A 22,558-nucleotide genomic window follows, 5' to 3' on the forward strand; every position below is an offset into this window, starting at 1 on the left:
AGCATGTGAAATATTCATGCTGGGAATGAGAAATCATAGCTGTATTCACAGATGTGAGCTAACTGGACTAATTTCATTGGAGTGGAAAAAGCTAAGAGATGATTTAAAATAGTTTTATACCATCATGAAGGATTTTGACGTGGTGAATAAAGAAACCATATTTCTTCTGACCAGGGAATCAGTGACAATAAGTCATCAATTTTAAACTGGGACAGAGATTGAGAGATCAGAAGAAATTCCTTCTGCAGAGAGTTGTTGAAGCATTGAATGATTTAATGGGGGATTGGTTGAAGTAATCACTTGAGTTTATTGATTGCTATAGGAAAACATTGGCATGGTAACCAGATGCCACAGATTTAAGATAATTGCCAAAGGAACCAGAGATTGGATGAACAAAATGAAATATGCAGTCCATCGTTCTCATCTGGAATACATTGCCTGGAAAGGGTGGTGGAATTTGATTCGATAAAAACTTTCTGAAGGGAATTGAAGAAGTGCTTGAAAAGAAAACAAATTCTGGGGCTATGGAAAAAAAGCTGAGAAGTGGACAAATGGGATAGCTCTTTGAAAGAGGCCAAAGTGGGTCTTGTAAGTGTGCATTTGCACAATATATAATACGCTGGGTGGGATTCTCTGCTCACCGACGTCAAAATCGTGATATGTGATTGGGCGGAGAATAGGTTCCGACGCTAAAACCATGGCGGGCGCCAATTTGATGCCAAATTGCGATTCTCCGTCACCTTGACAGCGGCGTCAATGCGAACTGGAACGCACGTACAATGGACACCGTTTACATATCATTAGCGGGCCTGACCCAGTATTCACCGAGGCCTCCGTGATGCTCCGCCTCCAATGGGTGGAGTACCTGATGGCGTGCGTCACTTGTGCTTTTAAAAATTGTGAACCGCTTGGTGATTGTTGAGGGAGAGAGAGGAGATATGGAAAGTGTCCAACATCGCCATAGTTTGCTGACAGTTATGCCTCTGGGCAGGGAGATTCTGCCAGTGCCGGGGGAGTTGCGGGGGGTGGCCAGGAGGTAGGCTGTAGGGTCAGGGTGAACAGAAACAGAATGCCATTGCTGCAAATGGCAAGGCAGCCATGCAGCTATGCACACCGCTAACAGCCCACTGTGAACTTAGGGCCACGGGTTGTATAGCTGCCCCCCCAAGCCACCCCCCCTGGGGTGCCCTCTGGTCCCAGCCGACCCATCAGCGATGTGGGTGCACTCCAGCACAAACAGTGTCATCTTGTTGGCTGGGATGAGTGTGTGTGGGGATTGTAATGTATATATGCAGCTTGTCAGCCACCCGAGTGTCAATCACGGACACGGCGAATCCTGAACCATTTTCCATTTGAATCGATTGTGTTCCATGTAGCGCCAGTACTAGCTTCTTAACAGTAGCAGAATCGGTCCAGGTGTGGAGGCAGTTTTGCTGTCATGAAAGTCCACATTTTCAGCGTTGGCGTCAACGCTTAGGGCTGAATTCTCCGTCGTTGGGATTCTCCGATTTGCTGGCAGCCTGGAGGTTTTCTGATGATGTAGGGCTGTCGCACAATGGGAAACACTATTGACAAGCAGGCAAAACGGAGAATCCCGACGGCGTGCCGCAGCTGTGAAATCTGGTGCGGCGGGACGGAGAAACCCGCCCTCTGTCTCAGAAATGGAGAATCCCGGCGATTACCTATTATATACATAGGGCGGGATTCCCCGTTCTGCCGCACCCATTTTCTGGTGTGGCGTGCCCCCACTGACAGTGGGCTCCTCCATCTCGGCAGCTGGCCAATGGGTTTTCCCATTGTGTGCATCCCCACGCCATTGCGAAATCCATGGGCATGAATGTGCTGCCTGCGGAGTGGAGGATGAGGCCAATGGAGAATCCAGCCCATAGCATTTCTGGAATTGATACTCACATGAAACACAATAATGGTAATATTTACTGTTGTGCAATTTTAGATTAAATAATTACTTATGTTCTCATGCCTTTACTTGATATTGTTACAATAAAATGCTTCAATTATTCCTTTCAAACCAACTTTCCTCACTAGGCCTGAATTTGCTCCGCAGATGTCCAATGTTATCTTGTGGGAGAGTGATAGAAACTGCTTTCAGCCCTTAATACCATTTCTCCAAGAATTTTGCTAATCTGTTGCTAAGGTTACAGCATCACATTTGCAGATATGAAATTCAAGGTCCTCCTCAACCTCTGTCAAATTGTTCCTCCCGGAACCCAGGGGATCAGTAGCCAAATGTAATACCTTTTCTTACTATCGTTCAGATTGGTCATTCACGAAAGACCAGAGATTAGACTAGTCACCAACTAGTCTGCATGACTCAACTATTCATGGCATAAGTGATGCTCATGAAGAAGGGACAAAATGCATTAAGGCATGTGGTGCAACCTAGGGTATATAGAAGACACAGCTAACCCAAGTCCTGTCAGACATTCTTGTTAGGTGAATTGGACATTCTGAATTCTCCCTCCGTGTACCCAAACAGGCATCGGAGAGTGGCAACTAGGTGATTTTTACAGTAACTTTGTTGCAGTGTTAATGTAAGCCTACTTGTGACAAAATAAAGATTATTTTAATTTAAAATAGTTACTATTGTAGGCATCTCCGTTGCCTGGGGGGGTGGTGGTAGCTCACATTTGCACCTTCTCCATGAGGAAATTATGCCACAAGAACGTGGAGGGCTGGCTGCTTTGAAGGTGACTGCCCACACAACCGTTTTGCTAACAGATCCTTCCAGAACACCACTTAGGTCCTTTGCACATTTGACAACACAGAAATGAAAAAGGGAGGTGACAGATGCCCTTTTCAGAAAAGTTCACCATTGTGTCCAGTTCCGCATGGATGATGCAAGTCAAGATGTCAGAGGTATGGTGTTCACTGCAATCTCAGCTTTCCCACAAGTGCAGGACACCATCACATGTGGCCTTGACAGCTCCCTGGGAGCAGCATTGGATTCCTTTCCAATGCTATCTGAGTGAGCCAGCCAATAAATAAAAAAGCATTTCACACTCTGAACTTCCAGCTCATTTGTGATCACAGAAAGCAAATCCTGGATGTTTGTGCTCGGTACCTTGGGAGCTCATATGACTCTTGCATCCTGACTCACCTGCAGGTGCCACATAGATCTTTGAGGAACCTCGTCGCTTAAAGGGTTGGCTCAACGGGGGAAAAGGGTACCCCAGAAGACCTGGCTAATGAGGCCCATTGACTACTTATAGTGCAGCTGAAGGGAGATACAATGCAGCACGTTCCAAAATCAAGGTCCTTAATGCAGCAAACAATTGGCCCCCTGATGATTCGCTTCCACTATTTGGACCAGTCAGGTAGGGCTTTCCAATACTCACCAAAGAAAGTGTTCCACATCATTGTTGCGTGCTGCACTACCTTGTGCTGTGAGGGGGGCTATGTTGCTTGAGGTAGGCATTGAGGAGCTAGATATATCCTCGGATGAGGAAAAGGAGAACATTATAGCAGAGGTTGAGGTTTCAGACAAGCCACATGTGAATGTCATTGCACAGGTACGACATGACACAAGTGAATGTAATTGTACAGGTACGACACGATGTGCCCTTGACAACCTGATATCGACAAGATTCCAGGAAGATTAAGGTTGTGACAAATTCTCACAATCGATGTTCCCTTCAGCCATTGGTGCATGGGGTGCTCCAACCCCTTCATTCACAGCTTGAACTTCTCATGAAAGGTCAAACGTATTACAATGATCACAGAAATATCATGAGGCATTCTCTGTCCTAATGAATGGATCATCCTTGGATGAGAGATTAAGCTTGGCATAATGTGGATGCTGTGGAATGGGATTAGCATTCCTGTCACACATGTCTTTAAATGACCCCATTTGATATAGTCCTTTCATCCATGGCCTCACCAAGTCAGTGTGCATGGCAGTTTATAAACAGCTGAAATACCAAAGTACACAGAGATACAGTCATATCAGTATGATACCAGTTCAATAAGATGGCAGAGCACACATATCAGTCTTTCATGCTTTGCTGTTGGACGGCTCAACAAGGAGAAGCATCCAGACAGCTCCTGTCGTTCCATCATCAGCGCATCATGTTGCTACTGTCCCCAGTCACCCTCACACACCAGGAAGCAATATCCATTAAATCTGCACCATGCAGCAAAACTGTGAGGCTTGTTTGCAATGTCCTCACAGAGCGTGCCTCACCAAGACAATGGTTTGATGATGAAAAAAGCTCGGGACCCTGCAATTGCTGGAAGTCTGACTAGTCTCTGTCCTGGATGACCTTTACATTTGGACTAAACCTGGCCCAGTAATTGTTGACACAGCAGCCACCCTCTCCTCCTAGACGCTGCTGAATCATTCGGAGATTTGCAATTGTATCGCTTTCAGAGCATCAGTCCTTAACGTGGTTCAGCTCTCAAAGGCCATTCATTTCCTTCTCTACACCCCAAGTCAATGAGAGCAGTGTCATGCAATGAATTCCAGATCACGCTGTGTGCTGAGATTTTACACAAGGAACACGTAAAGCATCACTAAGCATCTGGCTATGTCCAATGTCAGATCATTGCAGATAAGGAAATGGATTCATCTGGACAAGCACACACCTCTGACACTATGCCCCTCTTGCAGACATTTGTAAATTTCCTGATGGATCCTTACTTGCCTTGTTCAGCCTCATGCTTGGGGCATGTGGGAACTCAGCACGGGATGGCGTTCAGCCTTAAATGTGGACACCACATCTTTGTGCATATCGAGGCATGGAAGCCGATAGTCTTCGGAGTCTTAAACTACATTTTTTACAAGCTCACTCTTATAAAGTAAATACCATTACAAATTACACATTGGAGAAACAAATATAAACATTAAACTCAAATAATTCATGTGTCACCCATGGACAACAGATAACAGTGCAATAGCGGCAGGTTAATCGCTAATCTTCTCCAAAGTCCAAATAATTCTGCCTGAGATTGGATGCTAGCAAGTGTATTGGCCAAATAGTCTGTATGACTCAACTATTAATTGTATAAATCTATCAAACCATCAGAGAAGATATAAAAATGCTTCTGTATTCCAGGTTAATTGCATTATGTACTTTTTTCAATTGTTGTCCTGGTCAGCAGACTCACGGATCACACAGTTCCCAAGTTGTGAGGAAAATGTTAATGCTGACTTCACACAAGCACATTTTGATTCACTTCGACATGATAGAATTCACTCAGCCAGCATGTATTAGTGCAGATCTTTCATCTCAAATTAATGCACCCACAATGATGACAAATCTCCTGTGTCTCGCACAGTGGCTGATTAATGGTTAACTTCCCATCATTATCTCAGAAAGTTAAACGTGCCTCTCAAGGGGTTAGACATGAAATTATCATCCCTTTGTAATTTATGATACTAATCGTTAATGTATTTCACATGAAGTTAAAGAAAAGCTTTTAAGAATTGTCCCCAGGAACCAGAGGGTTTATCTTGTGCAACTTCTGTTTATATTGGGTTGAACGTTAACAAGTTCATTCTCTTGAACCACAAATCTTTAAGCACCCCATGTCTGACTTTTCAGAAATGCTACTTTGTCCTTCAGATACTCATTATGGCCCATTCTAATGCCTATTGATCCCTGCAGTAAGTCTAAACTCAACAACTCAGTTAATGAACATCATTAAGCAGCTTGCTATAGTATGGTGCTCACCTCACTGATGCATATTGCTTGCAGATTAATATTAACTCATTCAGTGCTGATCTTTATTGCAATTACTATAATGCAGTTACTGCTTTATCCTGCTAAAATGTGGGACATACTGTGACCGAGCAATCCAGTTCCATTGGGATTTAACATGCTCAGCTGGACTTTTCTCCAATTGATAGGTTGGCAATGAAGTGGAATTATAGACCACTCACATAACAGTGCTGTATTTTCCTCCGAGGTTCCTCATTCCCCATCCTGGCAGATAATCCTGCTGTTGATAGGATTATTGCTGCTTGAAGGGACAGACAGGTTATAGCCAGTTCAAGTTGGTGTGTGGGGGTGAGAGGGCATCAGTGTTTTCAGCAGCAGGAATTGCGGATGCAAGAATGTCTCAAGAAGCAGCAACGTGTAAAAAGTCCGGGATAGCCAGATGCATGCATAGTGGGAACACTGACTGAAACAATGGCTAGAGAGGTTGTCCGACGAGCACTGAAAGCAAGAAGAAAATGGATGAGGCAGAAGAGGTCAGTGCAACCTATTACACAACACAGGAAGCAAATCAATGACCTCTCAAGTGTGACTAAAGTATATCAAGACTCTTTTGCCAATCCATATGTATCCATTGTACTAATGATCCAACTTTCACTCACCTTCAGGTCTACACAATTATGAGGGGCATAGACAGAATGGATGGTCAGAGACTTTTCCCAGGGTAGAGGGGTCAATTACTAGGGGGCATAGGTTTAAGGTACAAGGGGCAAGGTTTAGAGGAGGCGTACGAGGCAAGTTTTTTACACAGAGGGTAGTGGGTGCCTGGAACTCGCTGCCGGAGGAGGTGGTGGAAACAGGAACGATAGTGACGTTTAAAGGGCATCTTGACAAATACATGAATAGGATGGGAATAGAGGGATATGGAGCCCGGAAGTGTAGAAGATTTTAGTTTAGACGGGCAGCATGGTCGGCGCAGGCTTGGAGGGCCGAAGGGCCTGTTCCTATGCTGTACCTTTCTTTGTTCTTTGATCTTGTTTATCATGCTCTTTCTCCCTCAATATTTGGCAGTCAGGAAAATGTACTACTGCAAAGGAAAACATGAACAATCAAGTATTATCATTTTTACTCAAAATCATTCTGACAATGTACATGGCCTGGTTTCTCTCAGGGTGGAATCCTCCATTCTTACGAGCAGTGGGGTCATTGGCATTACTGAAAAAAAATTGGTTTGCCGTCGGTAGAGAAATAGTCTAGAATATTGTTATCCTGACTTTCAATTCAATGCGGGTAAAAGTCAAGTTGAGTTTCCTGCTGAGCAATGTTGAGAACTCCATTTACATTCCCATTGGACTGCAGCGATTCACCTTCTCAAGGGCAATTAAGAATGGGCATTGAATGCTCGCTTCTCCAGTGAAGCACATGAATGAATAAAAAAAACAATTCATTTGCTTTTCATGAATGCTCATTAAAAGGTCAACTTGCCAGAATCACGTTCTCCCTCCAGATTAAGTTATAGAACATAGAACAGTACAGCACAGAACAGGCCCTTCGGCCCTCGATGTTGTGCCGAGCCATGATCACCCTACTCAAACCCACGTTATACCCGTAACCCAACAACCCCCCCCTTAACATTACTTTTAGGACACTACGGGCAATTTAGCATGGCCAATCCACCTAACCCGCACATCTTTGGACTGTGGGAGGAAACCGGAGCACCCGGAGGAAACCCACGCACACACGGGGAGGACGTGCAGACTCCGCGCAGACTCCGCACAGACAGTGACCCAGCCGGGAATCGAACCTGGGACCCTGGAGCTGTGAAGCATTTATGCTAACCACCATGCTACCGCGCTGCCCCACCAAGTTCTCCACCAACAACTGATAAGCACATTCTGTTTTATGGCTGTGTGTAAGTGGCATGCACTTGGTGAGATGTACTTCATCCATAACTTGGAAGTCATTAAACTCTGCTTTTGCACTCCTTTAACATCATCACTGAGATACATTGGGTGCCTGTAGCAAAAGCTATGGCAAGGCTGGACAAGGAAGTCATTGCCAAAGGAGAAGGGTGAGAGGGAAGAAGGTCGTGGGGGGAGGGTGGCTAAGGAAAAGAGGGAAGGTTGAGATCGAGCCAGGACTAGGGTGATCACATGGCAAGAGTAAGATCGAAACAGTACTGGAGACGGGGGTGAGAGACATGGGTCAGAGGGAAAGAGCGGGCGGCAGGAGTATGGGTGGGGATTGATGAGGGGGTAGTGTGGAACAGATGTAGAAATGAGGGCAAGGAACAGAGGGGAAGAGTGAAAGACTTTCTGGGGTTAAAAATAGAAACACTGTTCAGGGAAGGTTGAGAGATTATCCTGCTGCTGAGGCCATGCAAATGGAGCATGAATAAGAGACTGTCCAGGGGCTGAGGCCACTCAGTCAGAGGCATATATAAGAGACTCTTGGGGCTGTACATGGCATGCATATTTTGGTCTTAGGTCGGGGTAGGCTCCTCTGGACAGCGCCAGTCATGCACAGAATAGTCTTTCGGGTGTTGTCCATGGACTGAGGCATTTGGTCCTGACACAGTAATATTTAAGGAAGGCATCTGAATTCTGTAGTTTGGCAACAAAATATTTTTCAAATGGTCTTATGTTGGGGGGGGGGGGGGGGGGTGATCCCGAAAAGTAATGGTGCATGTGGACTCAAGAAGGGAAAGGCTCATATAGACAAAGACATGGGGACATCAATATTGAAGAGGTCAGGGAAAAACAGGAATGTCAGCATGGACAATGATGGGATCAAGGGTAACATGAGGAGGCTGGATAGTTACAGCAGTGATAGGAATTAGGAGGCAGTTACTATGGAGAAGGTTCGGATGAACTTGGTGGGTCATAGCAGGAGGTTGAAAGCTGATCACACTCAGGAATCCTAGGAGCACCATTTTTGCCTTCAGTGGTTAATGATGCAGTTGGAGAAACAAATCTGAAAGAAATGACATGGGGTCTCAAAAATTGTGGGAGGAGTTCAGTACCATTATTTTGGGCTGATTGGAGGGGCACCTTATTAATTACATGCACAAACCATGCAGGATGAGGCTCAGCTGATTACCGGTCTCGAGAGTCAAATGCTGTTTACAAGCTTTGCTTCTTTACTAAGAGTGCATATATTCATACAAGAGTCATTTGGTTTTGGGGCTACATTTAAGCGGGTCTGAATGGCTATCTGTCCCATTGAAATGGGAAGGAGGATTACAAAATTAAGGGCCACAGCTGCCGGACAGAAGCTATATACACACTACTGCTCATGGCTTACAAGTCATCATATATGTGCCTTGGGCGACATGGTGGCACAGTGTATACCACTTGGCTTTATTCATCCGAATCAAAACGCTCATTGTGAATGGGCTGTGATGTCTGAAGAGAATGCTCCGCCAGCTGTGGACCTTAAAGATGCTATTCACTTCCAAGGGATGGTCTGGGGATGCCATGTCTACAATTTGGACAGGCCAATGTGTGGTAGTATGGCTAGAGAGATCATATTACTGGAGAACCAGGCTGCCATTGGTACAGCAGCCTCGCTGCCCATTGGCCCAGGCAAGTCATGTACCTCTCTGCCAATTGGCTGTGGCTGGTCATGTGACTCCCCACCGATTGGCTGAGAGGTTGGTAGCTCCGCCTACAAGGTGCGGTATAAGAGCTCGTGTTGGCTGGCAGTCGGCCTTTCTCTGTACGACCACTGCCTGGCTCACATCTAGCGTATTAAAGCCTGTTGTTTGGAACTTCACTACCACTCGAGTCCAATTGATGGTGCACCACAAGGGCTTGACACATGGTTCCTGGTTTGGAGATGGTGGGAGAGCATTCAACACAATTTTCACAGATAGAAAGAGGATTGGAGAATGAAGACTACAGGCAAGATTTCCTTGTTCTTACCTGTGATTTGAGTGAGTCAAAGAAGGGCCCATCACTGATTGGCACAGGTCAGAAAAGAGCAGTGGCCTGTACAGCAAGAGGTAGCAGAGCGCTGGGGAGCACTGCATGTTCTCCCCGTAACTGTGTGGGCTTCCTCTGGGTGCTCCAGTTTCTTCCCACAAGTCCAGAAAGATGTGATTTTTAGATGATTACACCCCTCTAGCAGACATTTTTAAATTTCCTGATGGATACTTACTTTCCTTGTTCAGCTTCATGCTTGAGGCATGTGGAACTCGGCATGGGATGGCGTTTTGCCTTAAAATGTGGATATCACGGGCTAGATTCTCCGTTTCTGCAACTAAGTGCCAGCTGAAACAGAGAATTCGGGGGTGTTTTACCAATGTGTAGTTTGTAATGATATTTACTTTATGAGAGTGAGCTTGTGTAAAATGTAGTTTAAGACTCCGAAGCCGGTTGGCTTGCATGCTTCGATGTGCACAAAGATGCGGGGCTGGAATCGCCATTGCCCGACACTGGCAAAGGGCTAGCAGCGGCGTAAATGAAACACCCGGCTCTTGTGCCAAAAATGGGCAGAGAATGGCCGCGCATGCGCATGGCGATGACCTTCAGCGGTTGCAACATACAACATGGCAGCGGCCGCGTGCGGACCCGACCCGCCAAATACAACCCCACAGGCCAACCCCTGGCCTCCTCTGGGCCAACCCCACCAGTCTCCCCAGCCCTCGCGGAAGCCTGCCCGGCCAGGCATGAATCCCTGCCGAGTGCGGCGCCGCTGGACACAGTCCGCAGTCGCCACACCGGGTTCCCGACTGCTCAGACCACACATCAACCGCGCGGTTGAGAACCTGGCCCGTTGGGGGCGGAGTATCATAGGAGAGCCTGCCGACGCTGTTGCAATAGCATGCAGCGCGCAACACAAAATTTCAGAGTGGGCGGAGACTCGAAAAAACCGACGCTGCCCCCGATTTGGCCGTCGGAAAGGATTCCCTGTCCTATTGCGGATTACGATATTGTCGTCGGGCAACGGAGAATTCATCCCCACAACCTTGTGCATATCGAGGCAGGGACGCCGATGGGCTTCGGAATCTTAAACTCCATGTTTCACAAGCTCACTCTCATAAAGTAAATACCTTTACAAACTACACATTAGAGAAACAAATATAAACATTAGACACAAATTATACATGTGTCACCCATGGACAATAAATGCCAGTGCAATAGCAGCAGGATAATCGCGAATCTTTTCCAAAGTCCAAATAATGTCTGACTGTGATTGAAGGCTAGCAAGTGTATTGGTCAGCATCAGTGTCACAGATTATGTGCATTTTCTGATGTCCCAGATGTGGAATTAAAGGCTACTTCCTGTGACAAGATTGTGTGAGAATTAATGCAGCTGAAGATCCAGATGGGAATTGATTGAGCAGTCACATGTTGGACTCTTAAATAACTGCGGGCATTGAAGCTAATTGAATATAAATTGAATTCATGAGATTTGGAGAAGATTAATGCAATGTATATTTACAGAAGTAAAAATTCAACACAATGAGTGAACACTTGGGCCACCAGTGTGCATTTAAACATCTTAATTTTTCTAACCCGAGCGCTATGTCTAGGTGCAGCCTCGACATCTTTAGCATAGGTGGAGGAAGCCTGCTGAATGCTATGCCCTGTTTCAGAAATTGCTTTGACAGGCATAATCTGGTAACTTGAAGCCTTGAGGGCCCCTCAGAGCCTTGATGGCCAGCTCAGACTCCTGCTCAGGTGCACCCTCCTTGGCATGATGTTGATGGGGTCACTGGTAAAGGGGGAGTTGCAGTGGCAGGGCACTCTCGAAGTGCCCTGAATGGATTCCCCTGTGTACTCCTCCTCTCTTTTGATACCCGATAGCTCCTGCCTGATGGTTTGAGGACAAGAGGTATTTTGGAGGGGGGGCCTAGCCACTATTTTAATGCACCCCAGTCTACAGTGATAGTGTCTAGGTCCGAGTGCAAATCCAGCAGAAACTGCTGGATTTGGGTCTCCAAGCGGCTGCTATCCTTCCAATGGAGACTTCGAAACGCTCATTTGCCAAACAGACAGAACATGGACAGACTCTTCCATCCTTCAGTCCAGTCTACAGACAGGCTCTGACAACTCTGGATGATGTCCCTCTGCCTGTCTCTGCATCCCTAACATTTCTCTCAGGGCCAATTCCAGATGTTCTTCATGAGACAATCTCAGGAAAGGCCTGGTCTCCAGCAGTTATTTGATGGTCAGCTGCCATTGCCTCTGCCTGCTGTGGTCCTCTGTCTGTGAGGTAATTACCAGAGTGTGAACCTGAGCCTACTCCAAAACAAGATCCCACTGAGGTGCATGTACCTGTGCTGATTGAGGGTGCAGGTGAATGCGGTGAAGGCATTTCATCTGAGGCCAATTCTGTTTCTTCCTCAGAGGTTGTCTGGGGGCAGGTGCTAAATGTGTGTTGGAGAAAGTCATCAACCTCTTCTTATAGAAAGCTGGAATAGAGAAAAGAGAGATTTAGTCGTTGACTAAGTAGGATTATGAACTAAAGATTCTCACCAGCCATTGGCTGCATGTTATCGATATACACGAGATGGAGCCTCACAGACATGTTGGGGGATTCTCATCTCACCTTCTGCACAGGAATAATCCCTCGCCTCTGCAGTCTCTTCTTGAAAACATGACAGGGTTTGAATCTCCGCGGGTCCCCCTCCGGCCATGGCTTACTCTCCTTTGTTATCTGCAATATTGTTTGGCATAAAGACAGAAGGATTGACTGTATGGGCACTATGGATGAAAACTGAATGCCCATTATCACTGCTGGATCCTCCTTAGAAGGAAAAAGACACAATTTGTGTAGGGACTCAACAGTGAGATGATGTGGTTAAAGTTCAGAAAATTGGACCTTCCATCTTTCCTGGAGGGCTTGTAGGAGAATCTCCAGAAAGAGTTCACTGAACCGTGGGGCAAAGGATATTTTTCGCTTAAATGCCACCGTTTTTTTCATCAGCGGAACACCTGGCCTGCAGTGGGTGAATATCTATCAGTGTGTTATTTAAATAAAGCACCATTGGACCTTTGTCCCAATGAGGTAACGACAGGGCAGGTAACTTCCTGCCTGCCCCACCATGCGATTCACTAAACCCCTCACTGATGCATTATTAATGAGCTAAAACACATAAGATTGTAAGAAGTCTTACAACACCAGGTTAAAGTCCAACATGTTTGTTTCAAACACGAGCTTTCGGAGCGGACTTCTTACTGTGCTCACCCCAGTCCAACGCCGGCATCTCCACATAAGATTGCGTGTGTTCAGCTGTTCAGATGTCTAGTTGCCCAGTGGGAATCACACCAACTTTCCAGCCCACCATTGGACTTAGTCCCAAGGTGCAAAATTCCATCCCGAATCTTGAAGGCCAGTTGATTTTAAGAGACAATTCTCCAACATCTCTCATCTTCATGTGATGTCTGTGTATATGTGGCAGGGCTGTTCAGTTCACTTGCATGATTTGGACATTTTGATTTCTCTCCCAGTAACAAAGAAACCCTGTGGCATCCAGTCAGCAGGAAGAAATTCGATGTCTTCTGGTAGCTATCAGTTCTAGAATTAAACCATTGAACAGAGCACTGTATTGCTGCTTTTAATATTATGGTTTTCTGCCTGATGTGCGATGGAGATGCACTATATGTGGCACAGCTCCAATAAAATAATTTATAGTTAATTTTGGATGGGATCTCCCTGTCTTAATGGTTTTTTAAATTGTTTCTGTGAAATAAAGCAATTTTGTTGTTTGATGCTGCATAAATAAATCTGTTTGCATGAGAATTGTTGTTCTCAAATTCTCAGTATTGACAAAATATGTTTCTGCAACGATTTTTATATTACAAAGTATATGATCCTGTTCTTTATGTCCCTTTGCCTCACTCGGACTGTGCCTCTACCTCTGTCTCTCTGTGTCAACATTCACTCTCTTTTCTCCCTTTTATTAAAATCCTGTCTGTCTGTCTTTGTATACCTGCCTCTTTCTCTTTAATGTTCCCTATTTCTCATCTTTGTTTACCTGTTCCTTTCTTTAAGCTTCCGTCTGCCAGTATTCCTCTGTATTACTCAGTTGGTCTCTCTCTTTTGTTCAGATTGCTACTGTCAGCTTTGCTTTCTCAAGTAAAAATAAATACTTTAAAATGATCTTCTGCCAACCCATTCCTCTCTGCTTCATGATTTAACTTGCTTGGATGTCATTCATTTAATCAAATCCAGAATTATTTTTGTAGCCTTAGGAAAGAAAGATGTGCTTTGAGTCATTATGTGAAATTAGCTGAAAGAATACTGAGAGCATGCTGAGTAAATTCTTCACTGCACACATGCTCGGACTGCTGGGAATTGTCAGGTGCTTGCTGGGAATTGGAGCTGTTAAACTTTTTCAGATGACATAATAATAACTGAGCAAAGAGTGTTCGCTTTTCAGACTTTCAGCTCTTGAGTGCAAACATTTTTTAAAAAATAATTTTGAGTACCCAATTATTTTTTTTCCAATTAAGGGCAATTTAGCGTGGCCAATCCACCTAACCAGCACATCTTTTGGGTTGCGTGCGGGAGACACAGGGAGAATGTGCAAACTCCACACGGACAGTGACCCAGGACCGTGATTCAAACATGGGTTTTCAGCACTGTAGTCCCAGTTCTAACAACTGCGCCATGATGCTGCCCCTTGAGTGAAAAAATTGACAGGAATACAAATAAGAACTTCACAGGTTAGTCCAGACATGCTATACTGATGTCATTTATAATATTGATCATTCACTCATTAATAAAAACAAAGATAGCAGTTGAAATTTAAAAAGAATGTCAGAGCAATTTGATGGCATTCTCCCCTCCTTTCATATGCTGACTGCTCATGGGCGGCATTCTCCCCTACCTGGCGTGACGGAGGGTGCCGGCGTAGGGGAGTAGCGCCAACCACTCAGGGGTCGGGCCTCCCCAAAGGTGGGAAATTCTCCCCACCTTTGGGGGCCAGCCCTGCGCCGGAGCGGTTTGCACCAGAAGACTGCCGCAAAAAAAACGGTGCCCCCGGCAGCGGGGCTGGCCGAAAGGCTTTCGCCAGTCGGCGCATGCGCCAGCAGTGACGTCACTGCCGGCGCATGCGCGATGTGGGGTTCTCTTCCGCTTCCGCCATGGCAAAGGCCGTGGCGGCCGCGGAGGAAAATAGTGCACCCAGAGCACTGGCCCGGAGTCTGAGCGGGGGGCCCCGATCGCGGGCCAGGCCACCGTGGGGGCACCCCCCGGGGTTCGACCGCCCCCCCGCCTCCCCCAGGACCCCGGGGCCCGCTCGCGCCGCTGATCCCGCCGTTCCAGAGGTGGTTCAAACCTCGGCGGCGAGAGAGGCCTCCCAGCGGCGGGACTTCGGCCCATCCGGGCCAGAGAATCACCGCAGGGGCCTCTCCGATCGGAGTGGCGAGATTCCCGCCACCGCCACTTCCCGGGTGGCGGAGAATCTCTGCCACGGCGGGGGCGGGATTTTCGGCGGCCCCAGGCGATTCTCCGACCATGCTGGGGGTCGGAGAATTTCGCCCCATATTTCACATTTTTTGTTTTTTATCAGACTGCTAACTGCTTCACTTGTTTATGATTTATGCAAATTCACTTAATTTCGGGCAGCACAGTGGCGCAGTGGCTAGCTCAGCTGCCTAGGGAGCCAAGTCCCCAGGTTCGATCCCAGCTCTGGGTCACTGTCCGTGTGGAGTGTTTGCGTGGGTTTCGCCCCCAAAAGATGTGCAGGGTAGGTTGATTGGCCACGCTAAATTACCCCTTAATTGGAAAAAATGAATTGGGCACTCTAAATTAATTATCAAAAATATTCACTTCATTTCTTATTCAGTTCTGTTTCATCAACATATTTTCAATCCATCAACAATGATGTACCTAAAATGTAATGTGGCGGCAGGATGCAGAAATGAGGCATCTGAAATATGACACAGGAAAAGTGACTTGATGATAGTTTTTTTTAATAATATTTGTACCACAACAACAGGCTTTGAAGAACAACTTGAGTGTGCTTCCATTCACTGCTACTAACTGTCACACGCCCCAGCATAGCCACACATAAAGCGGAGATTTAGATAATTAGCTAGGGTGAGTTGAAGTGCAGAGAGTTCAGTACTGGTGATGAAAGCACAAAGCAGGTCAGAGTACAAGCTTTAATCTTTCCTTAGTTTCAGTGCCTTATAAAATATTCTTACAACATACTATGGGTGGGATTCTCCAATCCTCCAGACATATGGGGCGGGATTCTCTGATCCCGCGTCAGGTTGGAGAATCGCCGGGGGGGGGGGGTGGAGGCGCGAATCCCACAACGCTGCTCCGACGCCGATTCTCCGGCGAACGCAGAATCGCGTCAATGGCGCCGACGCGGTTGCCATGGCGCCAGTCGGGGCCACTCAACGTCGTCCCCCACCCGGCGATTATCCGCGCTCGGCGAACCAAATGCCCGCTGCGTTCGGCCGAGTCCTGCCGGCGTCGATCGTGTGTGGTCCTACCCGGCGGGACCTCGGCCGTTCTGGCTGCGGGGGCCATCCTGGTGGAGGGGTGGGGAAGGGTGGATCTGACTCTGGGGGTGCCTCCACGATGGCCAGGCCCACGATCGGGGGCTATCGATCAATGGGTGGTCAAATTCCAGGGGTGGCCTATGTTCCTCCGCCTTGGGCCCCTGTAGGGCTCCGCCATGTTGCCCGGGAGGTGGCATGGAGACAGTAAATGCACGGACCCGCGCCGGCTGTGGCACGCATGTGCGGACCCACGCCGCCCGTGCTTCCGCACGTGCTGGCGCCCGTATCGGCAGCTGGACCTGCGTGAGGCGCTCCAGTGCCATGCTGGCCCTCTGTGCAGCGCAGGATTGCTGCTCCTAGCGGCCAGATGACTTAGCTCCATTATCAGAGAATCCCGCCTGTGTTTCGCGACGTTGTGCCATTTGCTGATGATGGGGTTCTCTCTTCTCGCCGCTTGTCAATGGGATTTCCCATTGCACTGGCAGCGGGAAAAGAGAATCCCAACTGCTGTAAAATTCCAGCCAATAACTAAACAGGACTCCCTGGGCGGGATTCTCTGACCCCCGGCGCCAGAATCGCGCCCGGCGCGGGGGGGGAGAATAACCATTCACGCTGGAAATCCGGTGCGACAGCGTTGGATTCTCCATGGTAGACCGGCCAATCGGTAGCCCCCAATGATGCTGTGAGTTCGTAGCCACCACCCGATGTTCCTGACGGCCGATAGGTGGTTAGAACCATGCCATCGGGAACTCGGCCAGTTACTGTCAATGGCCCCCTACCTGCGCCGATTAGACTGCGTGCACGATTTGCTGCGCGAGCCACAATTCCCATGTGAAAGGCCATTCTCCACCCCCGCGCCGAATGCAGCTTTGGCGCGGAGGCTCAGAGAATCCAGCCCATTGAACCTTACGCAATATTTCGGCAGACATCTCATTGATTAGATATGTTCCATGTTCTGCAGATTCCGCTGGCTCCAAAATGCACTCTGACTTCATGATGTGTTTGGTTTGCGTGTGTTATCAGCTGTCATTCACAGTGTGCATTAATGTCTTCACCAATATAGTAGCTTCACCCCATGACTGCCAAAGCACTTTGCTCAAATTGCTTTAGAACTACAGTTTGTAAACCTTTGTCCCAAGAAAATAAAAATGCATTCCCACTCTGCCCTATCAGGTGCCTTGACTCATTTTCACACAGAGAAGCAGCTTTTTAAAATTTTTGTTATCCTGTAACTGTCTCCACTTTACCGACAGTCACCTTCAAGTGCAGACGATATTTAAACATGCTGAATGAGTAATTGGGATAATTTATGCATGTTGTCGGGTGGTACTGCCATCCAAATTTCAAAATTACATCTGCATTATATCTGAAGCTGAAGTTATGAATTATGAAGTTATATTAAATTTGAAGGTAAATGAAGGTCTTCGATGGGAATGTGGTTGAATAAGACAATATGCATAAGTTGCGTTTTTGTATATTAAATGTGTGTTTATGTTTTAATGTGCAGGTGTCCTACTTTTGACGGTAGTGATTATTTTATGTAAAATCGAAAATATTAGAAAGCTATCATTATGAACCCTATATTATGCCTTCTGAAGTTAGCCTTGAAACATAAAAGTAACAAAGGTCTCACAGTCAATAGAAGGTTAACTAAACTACTATCTGTGCGGGAGTTTCATTCACTCAGCTCTTCAACCTTTTGCCCTGTGTTTTCATTAAACATCACCATAGGAAATGAATTTGCAGAATGTTTATTGATGTTATAAGAGGAAGTCCTACTAACAGTCCTTTGCTCAACCTTAAGATGACTCCACTGACCTTAGAATAATAGACGACATGATGGTTCGAGCTATGTTTATTACAAAGATCCTGATATAAATACAGCTCAGCTGGAAAAATGGAAATTGGATAAATCGGTCACCATAAGTCAGGAGAGTGTTGAAAGAATTTAATTTCCTAAAGCTTTAAGGTCATCTGCTGATTGCATTACTGGAGTTGGTGCGTGTGTGTTTATGGTAAAAATGCCTCCTCCCCAGTTACCTACCTTGGAAATCATCCAAAATAATAGCATTGCTTTCCTAAATAAATATATATATACATACACACACAAATTATAACAACAACAACTTGCATTTATATAATACCTTTAACGTGGGACAACATTTTGAAGGTGCTTCTCAAAGGCACCAGAAAAAAATGGATGTTATATACCATATTAAAAATGTGTCCTATAGCTTACTACTCCGCACTGCCAAGCTCACAAATCATCTCACCTACTTGATCCACTTCTCCCTTCAGCTGCCATTTCACCTGGGCTTGTTATCTTGCATTGTATTCTCTCTCTTTCTACTTCATATCTGCATCACATCTGAGAACAGATAGCAATTCGCCTTTGACTGGCAAAATCTTTCTGGTTCCGTGGAGGGGGAACTGGAGTGAGATCAGGAAAAAGCGTAACGGGTCAATGCTCCAGTAGGTTCCTGCCACCTCGCATTCTTGCCAGAGGTGGGTGAGAATTAGCAGTGGTTAGCAAACCAGCAGTGACAGGCAGCCAACAATTATCAATTAATAGCTGATTAAGCAACAGTCAGATAGAGAGCCAAAGAGATCTTGTCATCATTGCAGGGGTCCAATCTTACATTAGCACCTCAGCAGCTTAGCTGAGGCTCAGTGGGAAACCATTGTGCAATGAGAGGTGCATACAGTCATGAGTTAAGGGATGAACCTTTGCATTGTCAGACATTTGCCAGAGTGCACTACACGTTCTAATCTCTCTCTCTGCAGGCGCCATGCCAGGCTCATGACCGCTGAGACGACATGTGGCTCGCGCCGTCAGGAGCTCAGACCATCGGAGGTGGAGCATTGGGTGTGGGCCCGCTAATGACATTCCAACGGGTTTGTGACTGCGACTTGCGGCATCTCGATGACACTGATTTGGAGGGGGCGGAGAATCGCGACCAGGTGTCAAACGGATGCCTGCTGCGATTTTGGCGTGGGGAGCCATTCTCCGTCCGATCGCCGTTCCCGATTTAGCCATTGGGCTATGGAAAATGCACTATGATGATTTCCTGTTAATGTCTTTCGGGGTTCAAACTTTCGCTTTGATGCTTTGTCCTTCTAAGCTTCAGAGGTTTTTCTCTGGCAAGGTTGTCTACTTCCTTTATTAATTCAAGATTATTCCAACAAGATGTGGCAGGCACTTGCTGGCTTTAGAACAATAAAGCAGTCCCTTACTTCAGCAGAGAGAGAGAGAAAGAAAGACTTCCTTCTTCATTCAAGATCTGATCACTTCTGACCAGCTTTCTCAGAAGCACCCTACAGGAACCAATCGCTGACTCCTGTCAGCCAGAACACTATCGCTGGTCAACCCACAGGTTGCCAGCCAGCCAATTGAACCAACTTCCACCCTGGTTCTTAAGAACGCCTCGGTGCCGATGGGACTGTTTTCTCCTCTCTAAAAACCAAATCCTCAAATGCACTGTCCCGACCAGCTCAGTTTAAGTCCACTGCTAAAAGGCGCACTCCAATTATGGGTCCGCCGACCAAAAATAATGAAAATAGAAATAAAAGAAATGGGAACAAAGTGAAATCAAAAAGACATGAGGATGATATCAAGTGTATTTTTCCTTCATTTTGATTCCTTCATCAACCTCTGCAACCCAATGTAGAGGCTTTGTCCTTTAGCTTTCATCTAGTTAAGTAAGTATGGTGCTACTGAGCTACGCCTGATGATGGACATTTAAGCCCCTCACCCAGAGTACATTGTCTGCCCTTGCCGCCCTCAGTGCTTCCTCCAAGTGGTGCTTAACCTGAAAGAGTACTGATTCATCAGCTGAGGGTGGGCATCAGGCAGTAACCAACAGGAAATTTCCTTGCCCATGTTTGACCTGGTGATGCAAGATGTCATAGGGTCCAGTGTCAAGGTTATGACCTCAAAGGGCACTCCTGACTGTATATCACTGTGCTGCCATCTGTGGTACATCTGTCCTGTTGGTGGTATAGGGCATACCCAGGGATGGTAATGTTGCTGTCTGGGATATTGTCTCTAAGGCATGACTCTGTCAGGCTGTTGCTTGACAAGCCTGAGAGATAGCTTTCCCAATTTTGGCACAGGACCTCAGATATCTGTTCATTACGCCGATGCTCGGAGATGTGGCTGGTTACATTCCTTCCTGTACACTTTATAATTGTTTGACCATTTCAGAGGACATTTAACAGTCAAACACATTGCTTTGGGCCTGGAGTCACATGTGCACCAGACCAAGAAAAGATGGCAGATTTCCTTCCCTAAAAGAAATTATAAAAAACAACTGAGTATTTATGACAATTGACAATGGTTCCATGGGTCATTATTCCTGAGACTAACATTTTCTAAAAATTCCAGTTTTATTGATAGATTTGAACTCATGTTCCCAGAGCATCAACCTGGGCCTTTGGATTACTCATTCTGTGACATGACTACCATACCACTGCCTCCCACATGTTCATTCCATATGGACATAGACTGCTTCCATATCTGAGGAATTGCAAAAGGAGCTTCGGTCTTGTCTTTTGTAATAACATAATAGACTCCCTCATCATTGTGAATGGGGTTGTTCATCGACCCTCCTCCTCCTAAAATCCATAGATACGCTACAGTGCAGAAGGAGACAGCACCAACCCTTTGGAAGAGCACCCTGCTTAGTACTACTCCCCCAACCTAACCCATAACCCCATAACTCCACATTACCTGCACATCTTTGGACTGTGGGAGGAAACTGCAGCACCCAGAATATCATAGAATCCCTGCAGTGCAGAAGGAGGCTATTTGGTCCGTCCAGTCTGCACCAACCCTCCGAAGGAGCACCCCACCCAGGCCCACACCCCCGGACTATCACCATAACCCCACCTAACCTTTTGGACACTAAGGGGCAATTTGCATCGCCAATTCACCTAACCTGCACATCTTTGAACTGCGGAAGGGAACCCGAACACCTGGAAGAAATCCACACAGATACAGGGAGAACGTACTAACTCCACACAGTCACCTGAGGTCAAAATTGAGCCCGGGTCTCTAGTGTTCGAGGCAGCAGTGCTAACCACTGTGCCACAATGCCACCCCAAAATGTTGTTGCTGATCGCACCCAACCAATCAGGTTTATTTTTTGAAATTCAAATTGACCATTGACTGTGGAAGGATGTCAACCCGGGACCCCAGCGCATTGCTTTAGGTTTGTGAATCCTCAACTCAGTGACCTATGCCACGAGGCCACAGGTGGAATCCACCCCAGCAGTGCTAACCACTGTGCCACCGTGCTGGCCGAGCAACAACATTCCATTTGCCTTCCTAATCATTTGTTGTACCTGCATATAACTTTTTGTGATTCATATACCAGAATATACCTAGATCCTTCTGTACTTTAATGTTTGCATTCTCTCCAATTAAATAATATACTGCTTTTCTATTCCCCCTGTCTAAGTTGGTTGTATAATTGTCAGCCATGACTGGGTGAAGCAGACTGCAGAGCTTTAAGCAGTTCCATTGTTTGTCAGATCACTTAGCTCCATCTGCAACATGCTGCTTCTTCTATTTAGTATGCACTCAGTCTTGTGTTACAACTTCAGCAGGTTGGCACCTCATTTCCAGATTCTCCTGGTGCTGCCCCTGACATGATCTCCTACACTTGTCATTGAACCAGGATTAATCTGCTGTCTATCCCCTGATATGGCAGGCTATGAGGCTACATATTGTGGTGGAATACAATTCTGCTGCTGCAGATGGGCCACAACGCCTCTTGAATGCCTATTTTTTTGCGTTTGCGAGAACTTTTGTTCATTTAGCCATTTCACGTGGTTGGACTTCAACACAATAAGGCGGAAGGTGCCCTCATTGTCAAGACAGGATGTTGTTGAATATTGTGCTGGAATCTGAAAAAAAACAGAATCTTGGAAAACCTCGGGCGGAATTCTCCGTTCCCACGATGAATCGGGAAGGCCGTCGTGAACTCGGCTGAGTTTCACGATGCCCTCGGAGGCCGCTCCTCGCACCTTATTTACCCCCACCCGGGGGGCTAGGAGCAGCGCTCCGTTATTCTCGTCCACCGGGCCTTGACGCGACGGCGGTGCCTAAGTGACATCAGCCGCGCATGCGCAGGTTGGCCGGCTCCAACCCGCACATGCGTGGCTGACATCACGACGGCTGACGGCTCCAACACGCGCATGCGTGGTTGCCGTATTCCCCTCCGCTGCCCCGCAAGACGTGGTGGCTTGATCTTGCAGGGCAGCGGAGTTGAAAGAGTGCGTCCCTTTGAGACGGCGGCCCGACGATCGGTGGGCACCGATCGCGGGCCAGTCCCCTCCCGAGCACGGCCGTGGTGCTCACTCCCCTCTCCGCCCTCCACAAGCCACAAACGAGCATCTGGCGCCCATGTTCACGAC

Source organism: Scyliorhinus canicula, chromosome 3 (assembly GCF_902713615.1).
Source record: "Scyliorhinus canicula chromosome 3, sScyCan1.1, whole genome shotgun sequence".
Taxonomy (NCBI): domain Eukaryota; kingdom Metazoa; phylum Chordata; class Chondrichthyes; order Carcharhiniformes; family Scyliorhinidae; genus Scyliorhinus; species Scyliorhinus canicula.